The 13,626-nt window shown below is 46.4% G+C and overlaps 1 non-coding gene across 1 annotated transcript; it reads left to right on the top strand.

The window, feature by feature from the left end:
- The first annotated feature begins 1,552 nt into the window (after positions 1 to 1,552).
- On the top strand, positions 1,553 to 1,625 carry trnak-cuu (transfer RNA lysine (anticodon CUU)). Its single transcript has one exon. It is a non-coding gene; the product is annotated as a tRNA-Lys (tRNA).
- Positions 1,626 to 13,626: the final 12,001 nt, after the last annotated feature.

Consider the following 13,626-nt stretch of genomic DNA (forward strand, 5'->3'; position numbering starts at 1 on the left):
CTCATTGAATGGCGGTGCAGGCTAGAAGGGCTGAATGGCCTGCTCCTGCACCTATTTTCTATGTTTCTATGTTTCTATAAACATGCAGCCTTCTGATCTGGAGTCAGACACATGCCCGTTGCACCACGAGGTCTACAGTGCAGAGTGCCCATGTTTGTATACATGAAGGTTCCTGAAACACAGTTTCATTGAACCTGCATTGGTGCAATGAAAGGGCTTTAAAACCCCGGCCACTCCCACCTGTCACTCATCCTCTCAGGCCCGCTTTCATCACCTGCTGCCCGCGGACTACAGCAAATCCAGTTCATCATCATCATAGGCAGTCCCTCGAAGCGAGGATGACTTGCTTCCACGCCAAAAAAGGATGAGTTCACAGGTGTTTCAATGATGGACCTAATACTCCAGGTCCCGAACTGTATGTTGAAGGGTGGAAGATGCCTGTGCGTGTTTTTTTTTAACGTGTGGTGGCCGTTGCACCCCAGCCATCACACGGGCTTGACAGAGTGAGGTCTTGGTCCAGTGGCAAGTGTTATCAAAGACGACTGGGGACCAGCTCTGCTGCACGGACCCAGTGCCCACACATATCGCAGTGTGGGCTGGCCCGTGCTGCCCCTGGGCCCCTGGCCCTGAACTCACGCCGCCCCTGGGCCCCGATCACATCCCTCCACAGTCTCTCGCTGCTCCTGCTGTACCTGCCCACGCTCCAATCACCGACCTGGACTTTGATGACGTCACTCTTCGCTGTCGTCACCCTCCTGCACCAGCTCGCGCTGTACCTTGCCGTGGTACACCACCACGCTGCTCCCAGTCCGCCGCTCACCGCTCCTTTTATGTCCCCGACCTGCCGCTGGTGTTCTCACGCAGGTCGGGGCCTCCACACTGCTCCCAGCAAATCCAGTTACACGCTGTGTCACCGCACAATTCTCAGCTGTGATTGTATGCTGACTATATTTAAAGCTATCGCAGAGGCTGCAAGCAGTGTTCCCTGGTAGTCTAGTGGTTAGCGTTTGGTGTTCTCACTGCCGTGGTCTGGTTTGATTCCCGGTCATGGAAAGCATTTTTACAGAGCAAGCTGACAAAAATAATTCAAGTCTGCGAAATACTGAATAATTGTTTCAATCATCATTAATCCATTCATCAGTGTTGCACACTGAAGGAAATACAAATATGTTTGCCGAGTGACTGTCGAATTTTAAGAACTTTTTAGACAACCGAAGAATCTGCAGAAAAACAGGATATTCGGACCATAGCACCGAATATTCCGCCCAAAGTGCAAGAGTCAGGAAATCTTGCACCAATTGCACAGGGCCCTGGTGAGACCACACCTGGAGCACTGCGCACAGTTTTGGTCTCCTTTTCTGAGGAAGGATACACTTGCCTTGGAGGTGGTACAACGGAGGTTGACCAGATCGATTCCTGGGATGAGAGGACTGTCCTTTGGTTGGAGATTGTGCAGAATATGCCGATACTCTCTGGAGTTTCGAAGAATGAGAGGTGATCTCATTGAAACAGACAATATTCTGAAGGGGATTGACAGGGTAAATGCTGAGAAGCCTGGCTAGCTCAGTCGGTAGAGCATGAGACTCTTAATCTCAAGGTCGTGGGTTCGAGCCCCACGTTGGGCGATTACTTTTCATTAAACTTTTATGTTGCTTTCGTGGGTCAATATCATTAATGAACCCATGATCTTCTTTTGCACAATGATAAAAATGCGAACTGAGGGGGAATTGATAATTTAATCAAATAATGAAAGCAGTGCCTCAGACCGCTCGGCTGTCCTTATTGTTAGATGCTCCAGTTACAAGTTATTACTCTGGAAAATTTCAGACCGGGCGCTTGTTCAGGGCTGCTGGAAGGCCCATTGACCGGGATAACATCTCCCCCGGGGTTTTCCTGAGCCTGTGCTCGGTGTACGGGGACCTTTGGTCCGGGTCTGAGGCAGCTTGTATCCCAGGGATGGACAATAACCCTCTGAGCTCTGGAACTGGGGAAGAGCGAATAATTAATGAGTTGTTTGCGGGTTTCAAATACAGCTTAGATCTGCTGGTGTAAACCGATAGTGTTGTTTCACAGAATGAATGAAATGCTAACAGGGACAGTCAAAACTTCAAAAAGTGAACGTTTCTAATTCATGAAACTTTAATCCTTGATGAAGTTTTATCCCCGATCTGATTTTACACAATCTGTATTGGAGGAGACTGGTTTTAAATGTGCATTGCTCATTCAACAATGTATCCAAAACAGCTTTTATTTAATTTTATTGCAGACAAGTTTTTGTTTGAGAAATAATGTTTCTGCGCAGGCTTGAACCGGGAACTTTTCACGTGTGCAGGAAATGTGATAACCTCCACACGACAGAAATTGCTGCTGAGCTCAGTGCCCAGAGAGAAGTGTTCAGGAACAAGCTGAAATGCTCAATCCCTCTCTCTGCAAAAAGTTCCTTTCACAAACATTTCTCTGACCAGAACGGCACCAAACAACAATGTCCTCCTTTCAAAGTCATTAAACTCCACAATTTCCGCGTCTGCAATTTTAAGGACAAGGACTGAAAGCGCTTTGCGATCAGAAAATTGTAGGAAACCCTTTGCGGTTAATGACAGGGCTTTTGATGGTTGATTTCTGTACACATCTTGTGTTATGTATTTAACCCTTGACAACCTGTACACACCATCATCAGAGGGCCAACCTGTCGGAGTCCCAAGGGATCCCAGTATCCCTTGGGAGCACGGTATGTAAGCAGGCCACCCATGAGGTACCTGTACTCTGGAGTCTTATTAAAGGAGCTAAGGTCACACTTACTCATTGTTCACAATACTAAGTTTCATCCTTTATTTTGAGCGTATCAATTGGCGACGAGACAATGAACAACCACGCAAAAATGCAAGGAACAGTTGGTATCCTGGAGAAGTTCTCAGAAGTGGACGATTGCGAAGCCTTTGTGGAGATACTCGACCAATACTTCGTGGCCAATGAGCTGGAAGGGGACGAGAAAGCTGCCAAATGAAGGGCGATCCTCCTTACCGTCTGTGGGGCAGCAACCTATGGCCTCATGAAGAATCTTTTAGCTCTGGTGATACCAACAACTAAATCCTGTGAAGAATTGTGTACGCTGGTCTGCGAGCATCTAAATCCTAAAGAAAGCGTTCTGATGGCGAGGTATCGGTTCTACACGTGCCAACGGTCGGAGGGCCAGGAAGTGGCGAGCTATGTCGCCGAATTAAGGCGCCTCGCAGGACAATGCGAATTTGAGAGAGTCCTAGAACAAATGCTGAGAGACATTTTCGTGCTTGGCATTGGCCATTAGATAATTCTTCGCAAACTGTTGACTCTCAGAATCTGAGCAAAGCCAAAACGATCGGTCAGACAATTTAAACCAGTTCCTTTAAACACAATAACGTAATTTATTTCTCATGGACTGGATGGAGGACCATGGTCCATGTAAAAAATTGTTATCGTTTTCCATGAACTAAATGTTCATAAAAGTATTGGAGTGGGAACTCACTGGATAACAGCACAGCTGGCAATGTTTGCGGAATATATTCGTGCAGCCAAAACGCACAATGACAACCTGGAACTGTGCGGCACCGAATCCTCGAGGAAAAACAGTTAAAGGCTTCGTCCCTGGGTGGGCTCGAACCACCAACCATTTGGTTAATAGGCGAATGTGCTAACCCATTGCGCCACAGAAACTGACTTCAATGTAAATTGCAAGACATCCCAAACCAGGGTGTCAGTCAATTAAAGCTTCAGATTGCTCCGAACGGGATGGAACATTTCCACTCTCAGTTGTACTTTTCCCAAATGAAGGGAGGGACATTCATTGTGGATGCATGGAAGCAGTCTGGTCCCGCACACTGCAGACACTTCCATGTCACCACCAACCAGCTCTCCCGCAACCGGTGTGATCAACCTTCCAGCCTTCCGGTGCCTTGTCTGTGACAAAGTATTCTGATTGTCCCGAAGCCAGTCGTAGGTTTTAATTACTTTTCACCTCCTGACTGCAGATATTCCTGTGATTAAACCTGAACAAAAGGATTACAGGGACAGTTGGATTCATCATTTCTTTGCTTCGTGAAATTTCAAAGATTGAAAGTGACGCACATCAACCCCAAACCTCGTCACCTACTCGCTAACCGCTACACGCTGCTCCCGTGAGATGGAAGCCCAGTTGCTGTTTCAAGCTTGAATACAGGTACAAGCAGAACTCATTCAAAGAAAGTCCATGTCCCTGAGGCACCTGATTATTTGCACCGAACTCCTTCGCAAAGAGTTGAGGTTCGTGTGGGGTGATTTGGGCACATCTTTCCCCAAATTACAACACTTCAAACATAACTCAACGACTGTAAAGCGCTTTAAGGCATCATGAGTTCCTGAAAGGTGTTGCAGAAATGCAAATCGTTCTTTGCAAAAGTTCGATGTAATTTCAAAATTGGCGGCAGAATAGTGGGCTCGGCCGGGATCTCTCGCAAATTTCAATTAACAAGCCAGAAACGAGAATCATACCCCTTGAACAACAAGCTAACTTTTTGACAAACCTGGAGATAAGGTGGAACTTTTATAAAAGCATTTTTTGTGTGTAGCTATTCTTGGCAGAAGAAGCACATGAGATCGATTCAGTGACTTTGCTTTTTCGACCTGTCTTCTGAAGCGCCGCACGGTCCCACTCCGACAGTCAATGAGCTGTTGGGACGTTAGTGTATCCAGGCTGTGGGTGGCCACCCCGAGCGCAGCAGAGGGGTTTCTGCATTAGTTCTGGTTAGAGGCATTATTTCCCCTTCTCTCTTCCTCTTGTCTGTATCCCTGTGCTTTTATTTCTCTATTTATTCCCCTGTCTCAGTTTCTAGTGTTTAAAAGGGAACAAAAGATGAAATGGGTGTCACTGTGGAATAATTTCTCTCGCTCAAAGTTAGATGCACGACCGTCGCGCCATGAGGTCTCGGCAGCTAGCCGTTGATATTCAGGTCCATAAATAAATATATATTTTTATATTCATACAAATTATCGAAGCTGTTCCCTGGTCGAGTGGTTAAGATCCCGAGCATGAAACTTCTTTCCATTCTCAATTAGTTCATCGCAGAAAAATAATTGAGGTGTGTGAGAGGATTAATGATTGCTGTAATCGCCGTTAATAACCCCACTACTATCTGTTACAGAACGAGCTTACACATTCTCCCGCTTCTCCTGCCCTTTGCCGGACAGGTGTTCGGGGTTTAATTTTACAAACTGGGTGAGTTCGCTGATGGCGGGGAGACGGTAGGAGCCTCTGTGACCCCACTGTGAGGATGTGGAAGTGAACACGGTGGCTGGGTGATCCGTGCCATTTCTGTAAAGGGCAGCGGAGGAGAAGGATTGAGAGCTTTGAGCGTGGGACAGGAGTTGTTTCAGGTGAGCCAGCACATTCCCGATCAGCACAGAGAGAGCTCACTGGTCAGCTCCCCTCTGTTGGAGCTGCTTTGCCAGAGGTTTCTGTAGTGTAGTGGTTGTCACGATTGCTTTTTACGTGTAAGGTCCCTGGTTCGATCCCAAGTGGGAGCATTATGTTTAAACTTGCTGTGGATGAACAATCTGAACCGAGTTTCGTCTCCGAGCAAATACTGCCTGACCTGCTGAGATTTCCAGCATTTGCTGCATTTATTGATTAAAGTATCGACTCTCCCTCAGTTTGCATTTCTTTCATTGTGCAAAAGAAGGTGACGGGTTAATTAATGATGCAATCCCGTGAAAGCAACACAAAAGTTTAACAAATAAACATATGGTGACTGGCAGGTGAGCGCAGCTTCTGACACCCAGTGGGAATGGGCGGGGATTTTAAAGCCCCTTTTATTGCAGAACATTCATATCGACGAACATCTCAGACTCAGTGTTTAGGCCTCGTGATGCAGCGGTGGTGTGTCTGCCTCTTGATCAGAAAGTTGCATGTTTAAATCATGTTGAGGTCCCTGTCCTTTTGGGTAATTCCAGAATTAATATTTTCGTTGCAGTTTCGCAATAACCAGACCCTTGCTCCAAGGTCTGTCTCACTGTCAGGCAGAAATACGCCTGCTGTCCTCATTTATTTCATGCGACAGGACACAAAAGTTGAAAATCAAACTGCAGATGGCCACACATAATATTGAGCAGTCATGATGGCCGAGCGGTCTAAGTTGCTGCACTCAGGTTGCAGTCTGCTTTGAAAGCGTGGGTTCCGTAGTGTAGTGGTCATCACATTCGCTGAACATGCAAAAGGTTCCCGTTTCAAAACCAGCTGAAAACGTGCTCAGTTAAATATGAGAAGCATTGAATAATGTGCATTTCTTGTTCAATATTAACAAAGCACAATGTCTCCCAGCCCTGCTATATTTGTTGAATACTCTTTACAGTTCGGTACACATTCAAACTCTGCAGTTTCCAGCCCTGACGGTGCAGAAAGCCCCTCTCAAAGCTGCACATTCGAGCTGCTTTCAGTTGAGTTGTGAGAGATTATTGACGGATCCTGCAGCTGTGAAGAGGAAAGATGTGTTAGAGGGGTCATCAAACAAGGCCATGTGGGTTGAATTAAAGAACAAAAAAGGGGCGATCACGATACTGGGAGTGCACTATAGACCCCCAGGTAGTTCGAGCGAGATAGAAAAACAAGTATATGGGCAGAATGTTGAGAAGTGAAAAACCTATCGAGCTGTAATAGTGGAGGATTTTAACTACCCGAATATTAACTGGGAAAATGATAGTGTGAATGGTACAGATGGTGGAGAATTCCTAAAATGCATTCAGGAGAAATTCTTTATCCAGTATGTAACAAGCCCATCAAGGGAGGGGCGGTTCTGGACTGGGTCTTGTGATCGAAGAGGGGCAGGTAGAAGGGGTATCAGTGGGAGAGCATTTTGGTGCGAGAGATCAGACTCAGTAAGGTTTAGGGTAGTTATGGAAAAGTACAAAGGGGACCAGGAATAAAAGTTCTCAATTGGGATAAAGCCAATTTTGCTGAGCTGAGAAGGAATTTCGCCAAAGTGGACTGAGAACGGCTACTTGCTGGTAAATCAGTGTCAGAGCAGTGGGAGGCATTCAAGGAGGAGATCCTGAGGGTACAGAGCAAGTATGTTCCCTTAAATCAAAGGTGGGACTAACAAATCTAGAGCTCCCGGGATGTCAGGGGACATACAGGGAAAGTTACGAAAAAAAGGGAAGCTTATGACAGATACCGATAACTCAATACTGCAGAAACTCTAGAGGTGCAGAGGTGCAATTAAAAATATATCAGGAAAACAAAGAGAGAGCATGAGAGAATGTTGGCAATTAAATCTGGTAAAACCCAAAGATATTTTACAAATACATTAAGAGCACGATGATAAGTAGAGAAAGAGTGGGGCCTATTGGAGTCCATAAAGGGAATCTGTACGCGGAGGCGGAAGACGTGGGTAGGATTCTTTATGAATACTTTGCATCTGATTTCACAAAAGAGAGGGGCGATGTGGACTTTGCAATGAGGATGGAGAAGTGTGAAATATTAGATGAAATAAACATAGTGAGAGAGGAAGTATTGGTGGTTTAGCAGCTTCGAAAGTGGATAAATCCCCAGGCCCGGATGAAATGTATCTCAGGCTGATAAGAGCAGCAAAAGAGGAAATAGCAGAGGCTCTGACCACCATTGTCCAATCCTCACTGGCTACAGGTGCGGGGCCAGAGGATTGGAGCACTGCTAACGTTGTACCTTTGTTTAAAAATGGAGAAAGGGATTGAGTAAATACAAGCTGGCCAGTCGAACCTTTTACAATTATTTGTAAAAATCCTGAGGGACAGGATAAATCTTCATTTGGAAAGACATAGATTAATCAAGGATAGTCAACATGAATTTGTCAAGGGAAGGTCGTGTCTGACTAAATAGATTGCATTTTTCGAGGAGGTAACTAGGAGGGTTGATGAGGGCAGTGGTATGATGTAATGTATATGCACTTTAGCAAAGCTTTTGACAAGGTCTCACTTGGCAGACTGGTTACGAATGTAAAAGCCCATGGGATTCAAGGGCAAAGTGGAAGTTTGGTCCAAAATTTGTTCAGAGGCAGGAATCAAAGCGTAATGGTTGATGGGTGATTTTGTGATCCAGTGGCGTTCTGCAGGGCTCAGTGCTGGGTCATTTGCTTTTTTTGGTATACATCAATGACTTGGACTGAAATGTTGAGGGTATGAGTAAGAAGTTTGCAGATGACACTAAAACAGGCTGAGTGGTTGATAATGAAGAAGAAAGTGGCGGACTGCAGGAAGATATCAATGGATGTCTCAAGGCGCTTTGCAGCCAATGAAGTACTTTTTGAAGTGCGGTCACTCTTGTAGTGTGGGAGACACAGCCACCAATTTGCACACGGCCGGCTCCAATAGGCAGCAGTGTGATGATGACCAGATCATCTGTCTCTGTGATGTTGATTGAGGGATAAATATTGACCAGGACACGAATCCTGGCCACATTGATCCTCCCACCACTTCACACTTCTCCGAGTGACCAGCGCGATGATACTAAAACAACAAGCGAAGTTGGTAAGCTATCCATGCAGTCCATCGGAATCCAGCCACACCACCTTATACCACGGGTAACATCTCTCCATGGATTCTGGAATCTGGATCAACAAACCATAATCCCATCTGAGAAGGAATTCCGGGAGGTGCTTCAAGCTTTATTACATATATGATAACATTTTTAAGGTATTTGAACATATACCGACGTTTTTGAAATGGGCGTCTGGGTGACGTCATCAAAACCCTGGTCGTCATTTTGGAGCGTGAGCAGGAACATCGGCAGGGCCCAGGTAAAGAGGAGTGGGAAGGTCGGGGCGGATGAGCGGTGAGTGTTTGTGGCGAGATGCGGTGAATGTTTATGGTGGAGGAGCGGCGACAGATCGTGGAGGAGGTGCGACAGATGAGGGGACGGGGCCCAGAAGAGCCGAGGGCCCAGGGACAGCACGGGCCCAGCCCACACTGTGATATGAGTGGGCACTGGGTCCATGCAGCAGAGCTGGTCTCCTGTCGTCTTGGTTAACCCTTGCCACTGGACCAAGACCCAGCTCTGTCAAGCCCGTGTGGTGACTGGTTTGCAACGGTCACCCCACGTTAAAAAAATCCACACAAAGGCATCTTCCACTCACTCAATTGGAATCAGGACTGGAACATCGGGTCCTTCATCGAAACACCTGTGAACTCATGGAAGCAAATCGTCCTCGATCGAGGGACCACCTATGATGTTGATGATCAATGTACTGGTCAGTTGGGCAGAACTGTGGCAAATGGAATTCAATCCGGATAAGTGTGAGGTAATGCATTTGGGGAGATTTAACAAGGCAAGGGAATACACATTAAATGGTACGACACTGAAAAGTGTAGAGGAATAAAGGGACCTTGGAGTGCAGGTCCGCAGATCCCTGAAGGTAGCAGGCCAGGTAGTTAATGTGGTTAAGAAGGCATATGGAATACTTGCCTTTTTTAGTCAAGGAATGGAATACAAGAGCAAAGAGGTTATGCTTGAACAGTACAAAACACTGACTACACCACAGATGGAGTACTGCGTGCAGTTCTGGTCACCACATTACAGGAAAGATGTGTTTTCACTGGAAAGGGAGCAGAGGAGATTTACGAGAATGTTGCCTGATCTGGAGAATTTTGGCGATGAGGATAGTTTGGAGATGCTGAATGTGTTTTCTTTGCAGCAGAGGCGTCTGAGTGGAGACCTGATTGAGGTGTATAAAATTGAGGGGCCTGGATAGAATGGATAGGAAGGTCCTGTTTCCTTTGGCAGAGGGGTCAACAACCAGGGGGCGTAGAATTAAAGTAATAGGGGGAGGTTTAGAGGAGATATGAGGGGACATTTCATCACACAGAGGGTGGTGGGGGTCTGGAACTCAATGCCTGAAAGGGTGGTAGAGGGAGGGACCCTCACCACATTTAAAAGATACGTGGATGTGCACTTAAAGTGCCACAACCTACAGAGCTCTGGACCGAGAGCTGGAAAGTGGGATTAGGCTGGATAGCTCTTGGTCGGCTGGTGTGGACACGATGGGCTGAAATGGCCTCACTCTGTGCTGAAACTTTCTGATTCTATGATTCTATTAATATAGATATATATTTATAATATATACCATTACCATAATTTTTCCTTGGTGGTCGAGTGGTTAAGATCCCGAGCACTAACCCTCTTTCTATTCTCAATCAGTTTATCGCATGAAAATAATTGAGGTCTGTGAGAGGATGAATAATTGCATACCTCGGGAGCCTATTATCAGCGAGGGCAGGCATCGACGACGAGGTTCAACACTGCCTCCAGTGCGCCAGTGCAGCCTTCGGCCGCCTGAGGAAGAGAGTGTTCGAAGATCAGGCCCTCAAATCTGCCACTAAGCTCATGGTCTACAGGGTTGTAGTGATACCTGTCCTCCTGTATTGGTCAGAGACATGGACATTATACAGTGGACACCTCAAGTCGCTGGAGAAATACCACCAATGATGTTTCTGCAAAATCCAGCAAATCCCCTGGGTGGACAGACGCACCAACGTTAGCGTCCTCAATCAGGACAACATCCACAGCACCGATGCACTGACCACACTCGACCAGCTCCGTTGGACGGGCCACATTGTTTGCATGCCTGACACAAGACTCCAAAAGCAAGCGCTCTACTCGGAACTCCTGCACGGCAAGCGAGCCCCAGGTGAGCAGGGGAAATGTTTGAAGGACCCTGAAAGCCACTTCATAAAATGAAACATCCTCACCGACACCTGGGAGTCCCTGGATAAAGACCACCCTAAGTGGAGGAAGAGCATCTGGAGGGTGCTGAGTAACTCGAGTCTCATCGTCGAGAGCATGCAGAACACATGCACAGGCAGCGGAAGGAGCGTGTGGCAAACCAGTCCCACCCACCCTTTCCTTCAACCACTGTCTGTCCCACCTGTGACAGAGACTGTAATTCCTGTATTGGACGGTTCAGTCACCTGAGAACTCACTTTTAGAGTGGAAGCAAGTCTTCCTCGATTTCGAGGGACTGCCTATGATGATGAATTGCTGTAATCACCGTTAATAACCCCGTTACCTCCTGTTACACACTGAGTTTACAGACTCTCTGGCTTCTCCTGCCCTTTGCGGGACACTTGTTCCGGGTGTAACTTTACAAAATGGGTGAGTTCGCTGATCACGGGGAGAGGGCAGGAGTCTCTGTGGCCCACTGTGAGGATGTGGAAGTGAACATGGTGGGTGGTAATTATGTGACATTTCTGTAAAGCGCAGCGGAGGAGAAGGATTGAGAGCTTTCAGTGTGGGACAGAAGTTGTTTAAGGTGAGCCAACACATTCCTGATCCTCCTCTCTTCTTCTGAGGCAGTCCCCCGGAGTCGAGGATGACTTGCTTCCACATCAGCATCGGTCCCGATCAGCACCGAGGGAGCTCACTGTTCAGCTCCCCTCTGTTGTGCTGCTTGTAACAGAGGTTTCTGTAGTGTAGCGGTTATCACGTTTGTTTTACATGTGAAAATTTCCTGGTTCTATCCCAGGCGGGAACATTATGTTTAAACTTGCTGTGGATGAACAATCGGAGGCGAGTTTCGTCTCCTGGCAAAAAAGCAGATGCTGCCTGTGCGGTACCAGAACTGAACACAGTCCCCCAAGTGAGGTCGAACCAGGGCTTTGTGTAGCTGCACAGAACATCTGTCCCCGTGTGTTCCAGTTATACGAACATAAGAAATAGGAGCAGGAGTGGGCCACACCGTCCCTCGACCCTGCTCCGCCATTCAATAAGATCATGGCTGATCTGATCATTGACTCAGCTCCACTTCCCTGCCTGCTCCCCATAACCCCTTATCCCCTTATCATTTAAGAAATTATCGATTTCTGTCTTAAATATATTCAATGTCCCAGCTTCCACAGCTCTCTGAGGCAGCGAATTCCACAGATTTACAACCCTCTGAGGGAAGAAATTTCTCCCCACCTCAGTTTTAAATGGGCGGCCCCTTATTCTAAGATCTCGTTCTTGTCTCCCCCACCAGTGGAAACATCCTCTCTTCATCCACCTTGTCGAGCCCCCTCATAATCTTATACATTTGGATAAGATTACGACCCATTCTTCTGAATTCCAATGAGTAGAGGCCCAATCTAAACAACCTTTCCTCAGAAGTCAACCCCCTCAACTCTGGAATCGACAAGTGAACCTTCTCTGAACTGCCTCCAGAGCAAGTATATCCTTTCGTAAATATGGAAAACAAAACTGCATGCAGTATTCCAGGTGTTGCCTCACCAATACGCTGTATAACTGTAGCAAGATTTCCCTGCTTTTATACTCCATCCCCTTTGCAATAAAGGCCAAGATTCCATTGGCCTTCCTGATCACTTGCTGGTGATCGAGTTCGCGAGATATGAAGGCCAGCTTAACATTAGTTTTATTTGATTATTTTCTGTAACTGCCCATGACATTTACATAAAACCATGTTGACTCTGTCAAATCATGTTATAATTTTCGAAGTGCCCTGACACCACTTCCTTGACAATGGATTACAGCATTTTCCCGATGACTGATGGCAGACTAACTGTCCTGTAGTTCCCGGTTTTCTCTCTCCCTCCTTTCTTGAATAGCGATGTTACATTTTCTACCTTCCGATCCGCTGGGACTGTTGTAGAATCTGGAAATCGTGGTCCAACGGTTACGGGTCTAACTCCCGATCAGGAGGCTGCGTGTTCAAATCAGTTAATTTAGCTGTTGTTCTTCCGGAATTGATATTGTGTTTGCTGTTTCACAATAACCAGACCCTTGCTCTAAAACCTGTCTCACTGTTTCCCCAGGGGCACGTTCATGTTGCAATGAACATTCTGAATCAGATGCCTGAAGTACAGTGTGTAAAATGGGATCTGGTTCAACAGTTAACATGCAAAACACAGAACCAATTATTCAATTATCGACTTTCCCTCAGGTAACATTTCTTTCACTGTGCAAAAGAAGCTGATCGGTAAATTAATAAAGTTTGCCCGAGAAAGCGACATAAAATTTAACAATAATGATTCACCCAACCTGGGGCTCAAACTCACAACCCTGAGAATAAGAGCCTCATGTTGGATCTACTGAGCTAGCAAGGATTATGTAAATCACGTTCCCTGTCGGTGAAGCGCCTGCTGGTTCCGTCCCATTTCGCTGTGTTTCCCAATCCTGTCTGTCTCTCTGGCTCTGTTTAATCTGTGTGTGGCCACCTCCAGTTTGATTTTGAACGAATACCTGTGTTTGTGTATTCAGTAAAAACAGAAAATGCTGGAAACACTCAGCAGGTCGGGCAGTATCTGTGGAGGTGGGGAAGTGGGAATAATCGATGGGTTTGTTTGCGGCTTTGATCTGCTGCTGGGAAGTGAGCCAGCGCTGCAGGATGCTTTTTTTCGAGGTGTCAGCAGAGGTTTCCGTCGTGTAACGGTTATCACCTTCGCCGCACCTGTGAAATATCTTCGGTTTGAGCACGGACAGAAACATTATTTTAGCGAATATTTTTCTGTGGGATACATTTTAAAAAGTCGCCCCAGGTTCCTTGTATCATGAGCGATGGGCATTTTAACTCACTCTCTTAAAATACAGTGTGTGTAAAATCAGATAGTGGATAAAACTTCATCAATGATTAAAGTTCCTTAACGCAGTAAAGTTCAGTT

The sequence above is a fragment of the Pristiophorus japonicus genome, unplaced genomic scaffold (assembly GCF_044704955.1).
Source record: "Pristiophorus japonicus isolate sPriJap1 unplaced genomic scaffold, sPriJap1.hap1 HAP1_SCAFFOLD_52, whole genome shotgun sequence".
Classification (NCBI taxonomy): Eukaryota; Metazoa; Chordata; class Chondrichthyes; family Pristiophoridae; genus Pristiophorus; species Pristiophorus japonicus.